The 15,163-nt window shown below is 38.9% G+C and overlaps 1 protein-coding gene across 1 annotated transcript in view; it reads right to left on the bottom strand.

Annotated features, from left to right (window-relative positions):
• Nucleotides 1–14,018, bottom strand: part of si:ch211-288d18.1 (USP6 N-terminal-like protein) — a 39,114-nt gene extending 25,096 nt beyond the window's left edge. The window contains exon 1 of the mRNA XM_051702116.1: nt 13,875–14,018. The gene's annotated coding sequence lies outside the window, so the exon portion shown is untranslated. The remainder of the gene's footprint in view (nt 1–13,874) is intronic.
• Nucleotides 14,019–15,163: the final 1,145 nt, after the last annotated feature.

The raw sequence follows: 15,163 nt of genomic DNA, 5'->3' as shown, positions 1-15,163 counted from the left end.
ATAATAGTACGAAATGGCGTAATTGTAAGAAATGGTGCAAGCTGGCTTGTATAATATTTTTTGACTTTTTCTCCCATAGAGAGAGAATATTTTTTATTTTTTTTATAAACAATGTTATAAGGAATTTTCCCTAAGTTTAAACCCTAACCCAAATCTAAAACTAACCATGATTTTAATAGGAAAATAACTGTTGTGTACCACAAAAGAAAAAGAAACATCGGGGGTTTAAACAAGCGTTCTTACGATTTTTCCTAAGTTTAACCCTAAACCCACAATTTAACCTAACCATAAAGTCTGACTCATTACCCAAACCCTAAACCTAACCATGATTTTAATAGGAAAATATCTTCTGTAACATAGAAGTAAACAAAACACTGTGGTTTGGAACGAGATGAGGGAAGAGTGTTACAAGTAATTGACATACATCAGTCATATGTTCAGTACATAAATGTAGAATGAATAATCAGATTTGTTCACTGATGTTTCCTATCTTGAAATAAGGTCTTGGATAGGAGGCTAAATACATTTTGATGCCTATATTGCATCAATCTGAAATTCTATATGCTGATTGGATGGTCTCTATGGTAATAAAATCCATACTTTTTTGTACAATCCGTCGTTGTCAAAGGATGTCTTACAATTTCGCCATCTCGTACGAATTATTACGAGTTGTCATGAGACTATGTTGGCTGTTTCCTTCAAAAATATTAAAAATATATTAACAAAGGACTAACCATTTTTACGTTGCATTACATTTTACATTGCTTTTACATTAACCGGCACTGGCCACAAACATACAGTGTGTGTCGTGAACCATATAAAACTTGCACTTTCCTCTTGTGATCACACTTAAAAGAAACAGTTTAATAGAGGCAAGTTTCTAAATGCACTGGACTGATTGAACAGTTCAACCCTTAGTTATTCCTGAAGAACAAGTATGACAGAAATTCAGAAAATATATTGTGTTCTTGTCTGAGAGCAAACTGGGTGTGGTTTTTATTTAGATTGCTTATGTTTGAGCAGTCAGCGCAAAAGACTGTTTAATTCATCTGAATTTTCCATTTTAGGTCTGACTGCCGATCTTCTCCTATTCTGTTTATAAGCCAAGTACAGAGGGAAAATGTTGACCTGTGGGCATACATCTTACACAAGGTGCCATAAATAGCCATTTCTCTAGAGAGCTAGAGTGTAACGGTTTGCTTTCTATTTGTGTCAACTCTCACTAGTCTATGGAATGGCAGGCCTTTCTGCTCAGTGTCTTCCCAGCTTGATGTGGAACTCCATGCCTGGCCAAGGAATCAAGGCTCACTTGTAAGAAATGTGCATACTGAATAGAGGAAGAGATTTTTTACAAATGCTTGGGGGATTTTATGTTTATGTTGAAAGAAAGCTAAATTCAAAACAGCAAATGAAATGCCTGGTAGCGATATACAATAATTTTCATTCATCATAAAACTCATTACCAAACAATATTATGCTTAACAAATCATTAGTACATGTACATTCACATATAAATGTATATGAAAACATAATGTTTTAAACTAAATAATGTTTGTTAGTTTTATTAATGACAGTTATTCTAAAATGTTAGAAAATATCCCCTTGAAATCTGTTTTCAGTGCTGTTTCAGAGTCATTGTCACATTAATTGTGCATTTGTTGTTAACTCGATCAAAGAATATGTTGGCAAAAGAACACAATGACTTGTATGTGACGGTAAATTTACATGATTGAATAAATGTGGGTTAAAGCTCTGAATTGCATGAGTCTTGGGCATTTTTAAAGAGTAATATGCATGGGGGCATTTGAGGTCCAACGACATCCCCACAGCAGTCAAACACACTGTAAAATTACATCTGCCCGTCTATTGTGAAACTTCTTGTATGAGTGCTATTTGGCCTTCATTTTTATATTTTTATCAGAACAATTTAGACCATCCATATGATTTATTGTGCTCACACTTCCTCTATAAAGACAGTGTCTTAAAACATTCAAAAGCATGTCAGAATTGTATTTCATACAAAATGTCAAAATATCACTAAAGTTTAAAATTCTACATTGTCTCCTGTCCAAAATCTGTTGGGAGGAACTTAAATAGTTTGTATTATAGGTCGGCCGATATATCAGTTTCACAGATTAATCTGTGCCGATAGTTGATTTTTGGTATTATCGGTTATCGCAAAATCTACGATAATTGCTTATATATTTTTTGATTGTATTTTTTTTATAACATATTTAACATATTACTCAAATAGCATTTATAGCCCATAAATGGAAGCACATTCTTTTCAAAATAAGAGTCCCTGGTGTATTTTGGGCTTGTTAATAGTTAAATGTCCCATGTTATGAACCATATCTTTATTTTTTTCTGGTTATTATTGGGATTTTGGTTGCACAAGAAACAATATCTGGGATTTTATTCATTTTGGACTCCTGTTGCCTCTATGCCTCTGCATATTACAGTAATGAAAGACTAAGATTTATTTTGTATTTTATTTTTTACATTCAGTAAATCGATTTTTAAAAATATCGGCCAATTAATCGGTTATCAGCCTTTTCTACCAACTTAGTTATCATATTGGCGAAATCCACTATCGGTCAATCTCATGTTTGTACATGGTTATTTTAAAAAGTCTGTGCCTCCCCTTGAGCAGAAGAGCCCAACACACACACACATTACTTTCAAGTCAAATTGCTTGTACTCCTTATGTTTGTGTACCTGTTAGGGTCATTCTCAAACCTCTGGTGACACTACATCTTTCAAACTTTGACATCAGGCCTAGTTGGCTAGACACCTAGGCATGCATGGTAATCTGACGACCAAACTGAGCTTGGCTACGTGACAAGACTAACTGAAAATATACTGGCACCCATTATGGAAACATTATGGAAACAGACAAAACAAAGAGGTCAAAGTTTAAGTAAAGCCAAGGCTGGACAGTATGACGTTTTTGTTTGATGAAAGAGTACTAACTTGGATTGGGTTAAATAATCATATAGGTCTGCTCTGTTGACATTTACTGTAATGACATGAAAGGGAGAAGCTAAACATTTAGAGCCGGGAGAGTAATAGTCAACAGGGGGTGAACGCTTGTCCAAGGTCAAGCCAGGACAACTGACATCACTTTCACCACCATCTGGGTGGGCCGTCACTGCCTCGTACTAGCTAACAGATGTAGAGCACTTCAAAACACTGAGGGAGCCTTGTCCCGGCTGAGAGTCTTCATACAAACACAGAAGACAAGCTCTAACACATTGTGTGCATGTGCTTGTATACCACGAACAATACTGAGTTCTAAATACTGTCTACACCATTTCCTGTCCACTTTACAGTAATGTTCAATAAACATTTGTAAAATAAATAACATAAATAAGATACAAAAAACTAAACAAAACAAAAACCAATGCATATCATACCATTAGTTTGATTCATAGTTATTTTCAAACTGCTTTAAACGGACTTTTCTCAGTAGTGAAGTCTCTCTAATAGGAAGGCAACTTTGACAGAATAACTCAGTGTCATCTAAATATGCTTCTTAAAATGTTCTCACTGCACTAAAGACAATGTCATCAGCACTTTGTGTGATATCAATACAAAGCACACACATTAGTGAACTGAAAGACATGAGTAAGGCCTGAGCCGTCACCTAGCTATAAGCTCACATTCTCTAAAACATTGAGTGCATTTACATGCTCTTTGTAAGTCTGATTTCAGTCAGACTAAAGCAATAATTTGTCTTTTTAAAATGTCATATGAACGCGTTAGTCCAACCAAAATTGTACCTTTACGGCTGCTGCAAAATTGACCATGACAGACCTAGATAATACAATTGTAGATCTGTACCATCTAGCATGTATAAACTTAAATCGTTCTAATTATAGGCCTCGGAGTATGCGCATGCTCCGAAAAACAGAGGTGCCGCGCAACCAGTGTCATAACTTGGATCTTGTGGGCCCCAGTGCAAATAAACCTTTGGGGGGCCTTGGTCGTTTTTCATCACTCCTTAGGCCCGCGGTCATTTTTATGTTTTATTTTGATCGACCGTTGTGGGCCTCCTCTTACCCCGGGCCCTAGGGCAGCTGCCTACCCTGCCCTCCCTCTAGTTAAGCCCCTGCACGAAACGTGTATTTAACCCGGAAGTCGAACGCAACACAAAGCAGAGAAAAAGAAGAGCAACAACAACAACAACAACACAGAGTGCGTTTCATTCAGAAGTAATCATCTGAGAGCTTTAGATAGTTGAAAGGTGTGGGACTAAAACATAACTTTTATCCTGATCTCATCTTTAAGTCATTTTTGTTGGAAATTCAGTTTCAAGAGATCTTACAGCATGGCTACTTTTGTCTACTGTTTACTACTGTTGTCCCTTCAAAGTGCCCTTCGGAGGCTGATTTATCCTGTTTGAAACACAAGGACACATGGTGAACGCTAGAAATTTTAATTTTTGGATGGATCAGCAGTCTCAACCATTTATGGCAATGACACATGATGTGCCTCTAAATACTATTCTTTTGTCTGTTGACTAATCCTCGTATCTGTCTGCCATAATAAGACTTATATCACCCAAGAACAATCTTTGCAGTAGCAATAAATGTCTTTCTTTAATAAAACAAGTATAAAAAATGTCTCATGATCTTATGTGGACTATTTTCACATATTCCATCATAAAATAAAATAAAAGATGGTAACAGATGCATTCCATGGCCAAGGTTAGCACTATGAATTCAAGATGTAAACATTACAAATAAAGCATTATTTACTGCACATACCGTAACTCACTTTCAATTATCATTGAGTGGTTATAACAGCTTCTTTTACTGATCTCATGTGGATTCCATTTATAGAATAAGTTAGAAAGCATGATATGTATTGAATATTCAGCCTAAATAGGGTTACCACCCATCCCGTAAAATACGGGATCGTACCGTATTTAAAGATAAAATGATGCGTCCTGTATTGAATCAGTACGGGACACAATTTGTCCCGTATTTAAGCTGGCCAGATGGCGTCACGGTGAAATCTTTCCAGATCACCAATTTAACAAAATTTGCCTACGGTGGGTAAGGGACCATCTGAAAAGTCCACACATTGTGCTAAAACATGCTAATACTGTGGAGGGTGTAGTAAGGGACCGTCTGAAAAGTCCACAAATGGTGGTAAAACTGTGGAGTTTTTTCTATATAAATGTTCAATAAGATCAAACAATGTATGAATACAATCATAAAGACAAGTACAGGCGAAGGAAAAATAAATAAATAAATAAAATAAATTATATGTATAAACCATCCAAAATGTATATATAAATAAGATAAAGATGACAAACAATAATAAATAAATATATATATATATATATATATATATATATATATATATATATATATATATATATATATATATATTTAACATATAAATGATGTTTTTGTTTTTTTAAAGTCATGGGTCAGGAAAGTTCTCATTTTAGCATATAAGAAAGGATATACAATTTTTTTTAATAACGCATATTAACTCAATGCATTTATTGCTAAAACTGTGGAGGATGTGGTTAGGGGCCGTGATTCTGAAAGCTGTTTATACAATGAACTATATTTTTTAAATTATTAACAACTAAAACAATAATAGCATTTGTCGCTCCACAGAGTTACAACTTAGGAACCTTGGCTGTTGTCCACAGCTGTAAAGGCTGAGAAGAACATTTTTATGTTTGAGGAGGGCTGATGAGAACGTAAGATGAATGACAATGTTATACACATTATTCATGTCACTTCTAAGATCTGTTTTACACTATTTAATAACAAGAAATGAATGCATTAAATTAATTGCTTAAATAAAAGGCAAACTTTCTTTGGGTTTTAAGCATTATATATGCAATAGCACAGCAGGAAAGTTTACAGGATCTGTGCTCAATAAAAGCTCACTGAAAGATTCTAATATTTCAAAACAAACATTCTGAAATACATATGTACACATGATACACAAAAACGGATAACATTGTAGTCCTTGAGCAGATTTATAAGAATAACTAATCCCTTTGACATCAACAACAGCAGATAATGCACAAGCTATCAGTGAGAAATGTATTTGGCTGCCAGATGAGCAGTGCTGATGTAACATAAACACAGCCAAAGCAGTCCCCTACAAATCCTGAGATAGAAACTAAAGGCCTTTTTGTAAAAAAAAAAAAAAAAAACAACAACAGCAACACCACAGTCATCAGAAACACTGGACTCAGTTCAGTAGAATTTTTAAATCTCCCTCTGATCATCACTGAAAATGTGTATTACTTAGTTTAAAATACATATGATAAAACAACACAATTTCACTAAAGGAACTAACATATCATTAATACAGTGCAGTGCACAATAAATAAGACAGTATACACAGACTTAGGCCTCAGTAACATTCATAGGCAGAGCGTGTGTAAGGCTGGGCGAGGCTTAGCCTTCCCCTGGCCAGTAAACTTTCTCAGTCCCCCCACCTCATATAGCCTACAAACTTTAATTACTAGCGGGAATGGATAGCTGACTCTAGATCAGTGGCCGTGGCCAAATTCATCTTAAAATGAGTCACTGTATGGGTTGTCTTTATTTCTGAAAGAATTTTACATTTTAAAACAAATATAAAATAACGTAGTGCAATTCTTACATTAATGCATATTTATTAGATTATAGTTGCATTGAAATGAGTGTATCCGCATTTGTAACATTCCATTCCTTGCATCCATTCACATTTAAATCAATAGCCTAAGCATCCAATCAAACTCAAAACAATCCAGCAAGGAGATGACTGAAAATATCGTTCCTTGAGCTTGTGAATAAGTCTCTCTCCTCTGGATTTTATGAGTGGTGGATGAGTAGAGTCCCCTGTTCACTGTGTAAAGTGCTTTGAGTGTAGTGTCAGAAAAGTGCTATATAAACGTAACATTCATTCATTCATTGGTGCGGGACCACTTTTAACGGCGTAGGCAGGTCCAAGTGGTTCTGTTTTTTATTACTTTATTTTATTTTATTTATTTTTTTGCTGCGTAAGCAAAGAGTGCTTACTATATGGTATTTAATTTGCTGTTATGCCAATAAAATAAATCATGCATATTTGCTTACTGTAGCCTAATATTGAGTCGCTAAAATAATTTTTAATATGAGTAGCCTACTGGCATCTGTGAAAACAACAATAATAACCATTTATTCATCTGGAAGGTTTTGTATGGAGTGTGAACATTTACAGTTGGTAGAAGGTGCCATTTAATACAATATTTTGTCTTGAATGCAGGGGTTATTTCGGAGGTGGGGAACCTGTTATAACATCCATTCAATTAAATATATTGGTGTCTAAATATGTATATTCATAGGCCTGTATGGTATGGTATTTCATAGAATATATATATATATATATATATATATATATATATATATATATATATATATATACAGGTGCATCTCAATAAATTAGAATGTCGTGGGAAAGTTCATTTATTTCAGTAATTCAACTCAAATTGTGAAACTCGTGTATTAAATAAATTCAATGCACACAGACTGAAGTAGTTTAAGTCTTTGGTTCTTTTAATTGTGATGATTTTGGCTCACATTTAACAAAAACCCACCAATTCACTATCTCAAAAAATTAGAATACATCATAAGACCAATAAAAAAAACATTTTTAGTGAATTGTTGGCCTTCTGGAAAGTATGTTCATTTACTGTATATGTACTAAATACTTGGTAGGGGCTCCTTTTGCTTTAATTACTGCCTCAATTCGGCGTGGCATGGAGGTGATCAGTTTGTGGCACTGCTGAGGTGGTATGGAAGCCCAGGTTTCTTTGACAGTGGCCTTCAGCTCATCTGCATTTTTTGGTCTCTCATTTCTCATTTTCCTCTTGACAATACCCCATAGATTCTCTATGGGGTTCAGGTCTGGTGAGTTTGCTGGCCAGACAAGCACACCAACACCATGGTCATTTAACCAACTTTTGGTACTTTTGGCAGTGTGGGCAGGTGCCAAATCCTGCTGGAAAATGAAATCAGCATCTTTAAAAAGCTAGTCAGCAGAAGGAAGCATGAAGTGCTCCAAAATTTCTTGGTAAATGGGTGCAGTGACTTTGGTTTTCAAAAAACATAATGGACCAACACCAGCAGATGACATTGCACCCCAAATCATCACAGACTGTGGAAACTTAACACTGGACTTCAAGCAACTTGGGCTATGAGCTTCTCCACCCTTCCTCCAGGCTCTAGGACCTTGGTTTCCAAATGAAATACAAAACTTGCTCTCATCTGAAAAGAGGACTTTGGACCACTGGGCAACAGTCCAGTTCTTCTTCTCCTTAGCCCAGGTAAGACGCCTCTGACGTTGTCTGTGGTTCAGGAGTGGCTTAACAAGAGGAATACGACAACTGTAGCCAAATTCCTTGACACGTCTGTGTGTGGTGGCTCTTGATGCCTTGACCCCAGCCTCAGTCCATTCCTTGTGAAGTTCACCCAAATTCTTGAATCGATTTTGCTTGACAATCATAAGGCTGCGGTTCTCTCGGTTGGTTGTGCATCTTTTTCTTCCACACTTTTTCCTTCCACTCAACTTTGTTAACATGCTTGGATACAGCACTCTGTGAACAGCCAGCTTCTTTGGCAATGAATGTTTGTGGCTTACCCTCCTTGTGAAGGGTGTCAATGATTGTCTTCTGGACAACTGTCAGATCAGCAGTCTTCCCCATGATTGTGTAGCCTAGTGAACCAAACTGAGAGACCATTTTGAAGGCTCAGGAAACCTTTGCAGGTGTTTTGAGTTGATTAGCTGATTGGCATGTCACCATATTCTAATTTTTTGAGATAGTGAATTGGTGGGTTTTTGTTAAATGTGAGCCAAAATCATCACAATTAAAAGAACCAAAGACTTAAACTACTTCAGTCTGTGTGCATTGAATTTATTTAATACACGAGTTTCACAATTTGAGTTGAATTACTGAAATAAATGAACTTTTCCACGACATTCTAATTTATTGAGATGCACCTGTATATATATATATATATATATATATATATATATATATATATATATATATATATATATATATACGTGTGTGTGTGTGTGTAACCGGTCCTGCTCGACCCGCTCCGAACGGCATCTCTTATGTGGGAGGCGGGCATGCTAACAAGGAGGCTAAAGGCTACAGCCTTTAGTGTCAGTCACTAGTGCGCCTGGGGTGTGAAGTTTACACACTGCACAGCTACCTGCCAGCTGGCTACCTTTACATATATATATATATATATATATATATATATATATATATATATATATATTTCTCTCTCAAATGGATCTCTTTAACTGGAAGTCTGTTATATAATTTGTCATTATTTAACTTAATTGTGAACATAGTTATTTGATTTAGTGTTTTACATTAAATGACAAAAAATAGATTTTTTTAATAATGATATCAGATGTATTTTACGCATTTTATAAAAATCAGATGACAGCTGGAACAAGTTTATCTTCTTCTTGCCCGAGGTACGGCGTCATCTTGCCTTTGAACATGCTGAACTATCCACCTATTTTACAATTTAAATGTAGGCTAAATGCACATTCTTAAGGGGTATTGTGACGAGGCAGGCGAGGAATGATGATCTAAACGCAGCTTTAATAACAGAAAAATAAACAAAGAAACTCAGAAATTAAGGAAACAAAACACAGAGAACCAAGCACAGAGCATCAAACAATACATGCGAAGACTGACAAACTAACCAGGGGAAACAAGGGCTTAAATACACAAGGGAAAACAAGGAACACCAGGGGGAAACAATGAGGGAACGAGGAACACTGTCTTTCATGAAATAAAACTACAAAGGACTACAAAACTAACACACGAAACAGGAACGGGGAACTAAACAAGAATTTCAACATAAAAGTCTAGACAAAAACAGGGAATACATGACAGAGCCCCCCTTTAAGGAGCGGATTCCAGATGATACACAAAAAAAAACTAATTGTCCATGGGGTGTGGGGGGAAGGGGGAAACAGGTAGTTCAGGGGGGCACAAGGGGCAAACAGGCAGTTTAAGGGGGCACAAGGGGCAAGGGGAGCAAAGGAACAAGGCAAAGTCAGGGAGGCTTGAGACCAAGGAGAAGCCGGAGGGATGGAGAGCCAGGGCGAAGCTGCAGGCTCGGAGGACCAAGCTGGAGCCAGAGGTTCAGAGGGCTGAGGTGGAGCTGGGGTCTCGGAAGACCGAGGCAGAGCCGGTGGGAGTGAGGACCAAGGAGACCATAGCAGATCAGGCAGACAGCCAGGATACCAAGGAGACCAGAGAAGATCAGGCGGATGGCCAGGAGACCAAGGAGATGTCCTCAAGGTGGGGACTGCGTCAGGAGGCCTGGGAGGTGGCCAAAGGTCCGAGACAGGGTCAGGAGGCATGGGAGGTAGCCACAGGACAGGGACTGGGTCAGGCGGTGGAGCCACTGTGAGAGGAGTCTCTGGTAAGGTGGACAGAACTGCTGGAGAAGGAGTCTCTGGACGAGCGGGTGGAGTCGCTGGAGGAGGAGATTCTGGGGGAGTGGGCGGAGCCGCTGGAGGAATAGACTCTGGGGGAGCGGGCGGAGCCGCTGGAGGAGGAGTTTCTGGGGGAGCGGGCAGAGCCGCTGGAGGAATAGTCTCTGGGGGAACGGGCAGAGCCGCTGAAGGAATAGTCTCTGGGGGAGCAGGCGGAGCCGCTGGAGAAGGAGCCATGGGAGGCTCGAGACAAAGAATCCTGGATGACTGGGAAACGACCTCCATAGTCGCGAACATGGGAAGAGACTCGGGAACGACCTCTGTGGTCATGAACACTGGCAGAGACTCGGGAATGACCTCTGTGGTTGTAAACACTGGCAGAGACTCGGAGACGACCTCTGTGGTCGTGAGCATGGGCAGAGACTCGGGAACGACCTCTGTAGTTGTGAGCATGGGCAGAGACTCGGGAACGACCTCTGTGGTCGTGAACACTGGCAGAGACTTGGGAACGACCTCTGTGGTTGTAAACACTGGCTGAGACTCGGAGACGACCTCTGTGGTCATGAACATGGGCAGAGACTCAGGAACGACCTCTGTGGTCATAAGCATGGGCAGAGACTCGGAAACGACCTCTGTCATTGGGAACACTGGCAGAGACTCGGGAACGACCTCTGTGGTCGTGGGCATGGGCAGAGACTCGGGAACGACCTCTGTGGTCATGGGCATGGGCAGAGATTTGGGAACGACCTCCGTGGTAGTCAACATGGGCAGAGACTTGGAAACGACCTCTGTGGTCATGTATATGGAAAGAGACTTGGGAACAGAAGCCTTTCTTCTCCTCCTCCTCCTCTGGATGGCCGAAGTTGGCAATGCTGGCTCTGGGAAGGACGAGGCTGGCAATGCAGGCTCTGGGACGGACGAGGCAGACAACGCAGGCTCTGGGAAGGACGAGGCTTCCAGCTCACTAGCCGTGGCAGGCGCGGGTGCTGGCTCGTTGGCCCTACGCACCGACATCAGTGGCAGATCATTCAACTTGGAGACAGGGGCAATGGAAGGCTTGGCTGTGACATGGCGTGGAGCAGACTCAGATGTGGCTGTGACTTGGCTTGGAGCAGACTCAGGCGTGGCTGTGACATGGCATGGAGCAGACTCAGGCGTGGCTGTGACATGGCGTGGAGCAGACTCAGGCATGGCTGTGACATGGTGTGGAGCAGACTCAGGCGTGGCTGTGACACGGCGTGGAGCAGACTCAGGTGTGGGCGATGGCTCGTTGGCCGTGGCAGGCGTGGGCACTGGCTTGGAGCAAGGAGCCGTGGAAGGCTTGGAGCAAGGAGCCGTGGAAGGCTTGGATCCACTGAGTAAAGGGATCTGCAAAGTTCCAGAGCCTTCTCCACATATACGCAGAGCGTCCAGTGAGGATCGGTCGGAGGCATTAGTTCCTTCAGTGCACTATTCAGACTGGTCCGGAAGAAAACCACCAGAGAGTGGTCTGGATAGTGCACTAAATTTGCTAGCTCTAAAAACTCGTGGACGTGATCCTCAACTGGACAGTCCCTTTGCTTCAGAAGCAAAATTCTGACAGCCTCTAGATCCATTTTTGATCAGTCTTTCTGTGAAGAAGCAGGCGAGGAATGATGATCTAAACGCAGCTTTAATAACAAAAATAAACTCAGAATATAAGGAAACAAAACACAGGGAACCAAGCACAGAGCATCAAACAATACATGCAAAGACTGACAAACTAACCAGGGGAAACAAGGAACACCTGGGGAAACAATCAGGGAACGAGGAACACCTGGGGAGACAATCAGGGTGAACCAATCATGAAATAAAACTACAAACGACTACAAAACTAACACAGGAAACAGGAACGTCGAACTAAACAAGAATTTCAACATAAAATTCTAGACAAAAACAGGGAATACATGACAGGTATACAGCTTCGTTGCAAAATTGTTACTGCATATTGATCTCATGGGTGAGCAGTTGATTCCATACATTATTTTGCGATTTCTATGAATTAGGGATCGGACCACAGCACAACAGAAGATCAACGCGAGTCTGTATGCGGGGGCGTATGGTCTCAAGCCGTTCTTGAATAGCTGCCTCTACTCACATGCGGAACAGACTAGAGAGAAGCATAATTTGTCAAACAAATACGGTGCCGGAGCATAAAAGGAATAGAATAGACTGACAAACAAGCAAAGGTGCCGACCCTTGTAGGCCTTGACTGAATTGAAGCCCTGACGGAATGTATGGATATGGTAAAATTTATTATTATTATTAATTTATAATAATAATATAATTATATATATTTATATTATTAAATATAATAATATAATTATATTATATTATATAATTATATTGGGGGGCAGCCTTACCCTGCAGTTCTTTCACCCTCCGCCTATGATAACATTGCAGTTGAGGCTGCAACAGAGATACATGATTTTGAGTTATTTTGTGGTCATCTACAATTAAATGCCGTAGAAGGCTAAAATAACTATGAAAACAGACATAAAGAAGCCCACTCATAAGCTTACACATGACTTATGCACATATCTGTCATTGGCCTACTTCCATCAACTTAACATCTGTGTTGAGAAATGGCAAAAGCATCATAATTTACCCCTCAATGTGCGTGTGTATGTGTGTGTGACAAAGAGAGACAGTGATAAAATAAAGGCAGAGAGAGAGATTACAAATGTAGAAACAAAGGACCACATTTGGTCTGTGTCTGGCATTGAGGGATTCCAGCACACAACCACTTGCACTGCATTTTACTTGAGGGATACATTTCATAGGTGTAATCAAAAAGGGACCGTTTGTAAACAGTTTCAGTTTCACCCAGAAACAAACTCGTGCGATGAAAATGAATGAGTTTGCATTGCTTTCACTCATGCACCGACCAGTTCTTAGTAACTGCCAAATACACCTACCCGAATATTTTGTATTTCTTTCGGTAAATTGGGAGCACGCGATGTCCTAGGATGGAAGAGCGTGCTTTAATAATGCCAAAAACTGTATTAAATAATGATTCTTTATTATTACGAGAAGCATTTATATTACATCATCAATACTCGATGCGTTTTTAAACGTATACAGCCCACGCAAAGCTCAAGATAAGACACTGACTGTATTTTGACAACAGACGAGGTACAATGGTCTGAGCCTAAATGTGGTGGATTTTAGATCACTCTTAATCCAGCTGCAAAATAATAATAGCCTATATATAATCTAATGAAAATAACCTAAAATGACACTAAAGTGATTCCTGCTATATGTGAGATCTTAAATAACATCAATGTTACAGTAGTGGCAGAAAATCATACCGACAGTATATGATGGCATGACAGCGAATGTGTTCAGAAAATGCCTTCAGAAGAAATAAAGAAAAAACATATTACCGTTTATTGAGCAGCCTCTTCATTCCTGAGTCGCTGAATACATGGGAAGTCAAGCGGACCGGATACCTAAAATCTCGAGCAGAATACAACAGGCGAATTTAACAGCACAGCGAGCACCACAGAGCTGCACATCTGAGCGCACTGTATCTTGGCTAGCTGCGCGTCACGTGAAATGCCAGTGAAGCCAGGGTATACTGGCAGGTCACGTGACCAGTTGACCGCTTTTGGAAACTTGGACCAAGAGCATCTACATCGTGCAGGCTTGCATGCGTCGAGATATTTTGATAAGGTTTGTTAAATGTTAATTTGAATAGGGAATTCAAATTAAGATTTTGAATTCACATGTAGGCCTAATGCGTGGTCTGCACGAGAGTGTAGGACACACAGTGTTAAGGAGTACCAGAATACATGTAACAGGATTACATATTTATAATACAAAATATAAGTAACTGTATTCCACTACAGTTATAATTTAAATAATTGGTAATTAAAATACAGTTACATTCAAAAAGTATTTTGATTACTGAAGAGATTACTTTGCATTTTATTGTCATTTGTTTCATTTAATATTTAGTCCTTTCAGATGGAAAACATTTATACATATAAATGATGCAATCCAAAGTGCATTTGAACAGCAGTGAAACACTTTCGTATGATGTGTTACATTCATACGAGCAGACAGAGAAGTAAGTTTGAAGTAAGTTTGGAGCAGAAGAAATAGAAATAAACCTTGTGTAAATTGTCAGCTTTACGCTAAGCTAAAATGCTATTTCTAGCAATTTTACATGCACCAGGCACGATCATATTATTTTATCAAGAAAATTAACATTGGATCATAATTTCTTTTTTTCTAGTAAGACCTTTGATATTAGGGCAAAAATCATATTCTTGATACTAATTTTTGTATTGTTTTCCTGTAAAAATATCTAAAAATCTTTAAAAGAAATCAATTAGATTTATCTTGTTTTAGAAACAACACTGCATAAGATATTTAGGTTTTTCAGAGAATGTATTTTTAATGTGTATTTGGTCTTACGGTACTGGCAGAGTTTTTATAGTCAAAACAAGTGAAAAAATCTACCAGTGCTGAAGAAGTAATCCAAAGTATTTAGAATACGTTACTGACATTGAGTAATCTAACGGAATACGTTACAAATTACATTTTACAGCATGTATTCTGTAATCTTTAGTGGAATACATTTCAAAAGTAACCCTCCCAACCCTTAGGACACATAATCTTAAACATGTCAAATACTTCTTCAAAATAGTAGTTAAAAACTGACACATGC

Source organism: Myxocyprinus asiaticus, chromosome 1 (assembly GCF_019703515.2).
Source record: "Myxocyprinus asiaticus isolate MX2 ecotype Aquarium Trade chromosome 1, UBuf_Myxa_2, whole genome shotgun sequence".
Lineage (NCBI taxonomy): Eukaryota > Metazoa > Chordata > Actinopteri > Cypriniformes > Catostomidae > Myxocyprinus > Myxocyprinus asiaticus.
The sequence above is the reverse complement of the archived record's forward strand: the minus strand, read 5'-3'. Positions and strand labels throughout refer to the sequence as shown.